Raw genomic sequence first — 3,336 nt, forward strand, 5'->3', positions numbered from 1 at the left:
GCTGGTAACGGATCGCCTCTTGGAGGTTGCCTCCACTACCTGGAACTTTGCAAAGGACAGGAGTGTGACAGCAGCTTCAGGCAACCTGTAAATAGTTACCGCGTGCCTGACACTGTGTCAGTGCTGGGCACACTGCAAAAAGCTCACAGTTTGGTGGGGATGGAAAGAAGGACACGTGTAAGTGGTCACAAGTGTGCAAATGTGTGGCAGAATCCTAGAAGCAGGGCTCTGGGAGCTCTGGGTCTGGTCTGGGAGTCATGGACGGCTCCCCACAGGAAGGAAGAAAAAAGGGGGACCCCCATTCAGGGACAGCCCACCTTGCAGGAGGCCCAGGAGGCCTGTGTGGCTGCATGGGGCCCAAGGGTCGAGAGGCTGCAAACCCAGAACGCAGACCCAGAGGGCCCAGTCGAGGATTCGGGATGTGAGGTAGGTATCCCTGCTCCCACCTGGGCCACCTGGGGGAATCCAAAGTCTCCACAGCCCCTTTTTTTTTTTTTTTTTTTGAGATGGAGTCTCGCTCTGTTGCCCGGGCTGGAGTGCAGTGGCCGGATCTCAGCTCACTGCAAGCTCCGCCTCCCAGGTTTATGCCATTCTCCTGCCTCAGCCTCCCGAGTAGCTGGGACTACAGATGCCCGCCACCTCGCCCGGCTAGTTTTTTTGTATTTTTTAGTAGAGACGGGGTTTCACCGTGTTAGCCAGGATGGTCTCGATCTCCTGACCTCGTGATCCGCCCGTCTCGGCCTCCCAAAGTGCTGGGATTACAGGCTTGAGCCACCGCGCCTGGCCTCCACAGCCCTTTTAGGGCTGACTGGGCCTGGGCTCGATGGGGGAAGCTGCCAGTTTAAGCTGACCAGAAGAGTCAGAAGCGAGCTCCTCTGTCTCCCGATTCTGGGTGCCAGGGCCTGTCTGCTCAGCCCAGATGAAGGCAGGAGGCTGTAACTTCTCTTCCAACCATGGAGCCTGCCCATGGTGCCTCAGGCCCACCTAGAGTCTCCCAAGAACAGGAAGCTGCCCCGGGAGGGAGTGGGTGTTCCCTGGCCACAGGAACAGGCACTCAGGCTCTGAGTCAGACAGATGGGGCTCTGCCCTGCCATCAACCAGCTGGGAGACCTTGAGCAAGTCACTTGGCCTCCCTGGACCTTGGTGTTGCCACCTGTCGCATGGGAATGACAGTGTTCACCTCCTAGGGCTCTCATGAGTCTGGGTGAGACCGTGTTTGGGAAATGCTGAGCTGGGTCCCTGCCGCAGAATGGGTTAGGAATCGATTTCAGCCCTGTGGGTTAGGAATTGATTTCATTTGACAAACGAGGCACAGCCCTCTCTTCCTTTTGAGTGCCCTCTTCAGAAGGGCCCAACCCTGTGGTCTGGCCTCCTCCCCATCCATGGCAGGGAAGAGGCCAGAGTCCAGGAGCCCTCAGTCTGGGGTTCCCTGCAGACGCCCTGGCTGGGTCGGGCTGGGCTGGAGCAGGCTAGACCCGCCTCATTCCCCCCTCTTCCTTTCCAGTGTGCTCCACTCGGACTGTGCGGCCATAGAGGGGATGTCATGGCTGCGAGATGTCCTGCCATCTTGGGTGCAGCAATGATGACATGCGCTGCTTCATCCCGGACTCCAGATGGCTGGAAACAGGCGCACGTGGAAGTGTGCACGCCAGACACGGATATTGAGCGTGTACAAGCTCTCTGTGTGCTGAGCTCTCTACGTGTTCAGCTTACCAACAATGTCTAATGACAGTCCTGTAATGCAGCTGTGATATCCCCATTTACAGATGTGGAAGCTGAGGCTGAGGGGGTGAAGGCCTCCAGCCAGGAAGCTGAAAAGAGAAGGGGTCTGGCTCCTAAGTGGTCCCTATGGGACGTGGCACGAGGGCCGCTGGACTCAGATCCCTGGACCACAGGGATCTGATCTGCTCATCTCTCCACCAAGCACTCACCCCACTCTCCCTGGGTGGCCTCAGGAGGGGCACAGGAGCCCGGCCCAGACAGGGGCTATTAATAGCCAGAGATTGTGTCAGCATTTCATCTGGCTAGAGCTGCTGGCAGGTTCTGAGAGCCACACTGGGCCTCGCACTGGCGGGGCCATAGGATCTGATTTGGCTCCTGCCCAGCAGTAGTTAAGACATAAAGTCTGGGGTAGGATGGCCCCAGGTTCAAACCCTGGCTCAGCCACCTCCAGGCAAGTCCTTTCACCATTCCAAGCCCATTTTCCCTTTAGAAGGCTGGCAAGAAGATTATGTGAAGGGCTCTTTCTGTCCGTGATGATTTTGGTGACTTCCTCCAGGACCCTGAGACCTGCTCCTCTCTTTTGTATGGTGGGGTGACTCTGTACACATTCTCAGGTAGCTGAGAATCAACATTGAGCAAGCAAGCTTGGTGGGCTAACCTGAACCACCTACTGTAGCACCCAGACACCAGGAGGCAGGATGGGACCACAGACACTCCTGGTTGCCTCAACCCACAAGCCTTTATTTTTACTTTTTTTTTTTAGAGATGAGGTCTCCCTATATTGCCCAAGCTGGTCTCGAACTCCTGGGCTCAAGTGATCCTCCTGCCTCCTCCTCCCAAAGTGTTGGGATTACAGGCATGAGCCACTGTGCCTGCCCCCCCCACAAACCTGTATAAGCACCCCCCATGAGCTGCACAATCCCACTTCCCAAGAGACTGAGAATTCATTCATCCATTCATTCACTCATTCATTCAGTGCTTTTATTGATCTCGTCCTGTCACTGATCTCGCAGTCTAGTTGGGGATACAGGACACACATCCACAAAATAATTAGCCAATTTATAAAACAGTATAATTTTACCAATAGCCTTATTTTTTCTTACTCTCTCTATATATTTTAAAATTTTCTTTTCTTTTCTTTTATTATTATTATACTTTAAGTTCTAGAGGACACTGTGCATAACATGCAGGTTTGTTACATATGTATGACTGTGCCATGTTGGTGTGCGGGCCCGCACCCATCAACTCGCAGCACCCATCAACTTGTCATTTACTCAGGTATACTCCAATGCAATCCTTCCCCCATCCTCCCCGTGATAGGCTTGGGGGTGGGTGTGATGTTTCCCCCTTTCCCGAGGTCCCCAAGTTGATTCTCATTTGTTCAGTTTTTTCCACCCTATGGAGGTGAGAACATGCGGCTGGTTGTTTTTCCCTGGTTCTTGCGATAGTTGCTGAAAGAAAAATGGTTTCCAGCTGCCCAATCCATGTCCCCTACAAAGGACCCAATGAACTCCATCCTTTTTTTATGGCTGCATAGTATTCCCCAAATGGGTGTATATATGCCCCACATTTTTCTTAATCCCAGGGTTTCTGTCCTGATGGACTTTGGGTTTT

The sequence above is a fragment of the Rhinopithecus bieti genome, unplaced genomic scaffold (genome assembly GCF_001698545.2).
Source record: "Rhinopithecus bieti isolate Rb0 unplaced genomic scaffold, ASM169854v2 scaffold_31823, whole genome shotgun sequence".
NCBI lineage: Eukaryota > Metazoa > Chordata > Mammalia > Primates > Cercopithecidae > Rhinopithecus > Rhinopithecus bieti.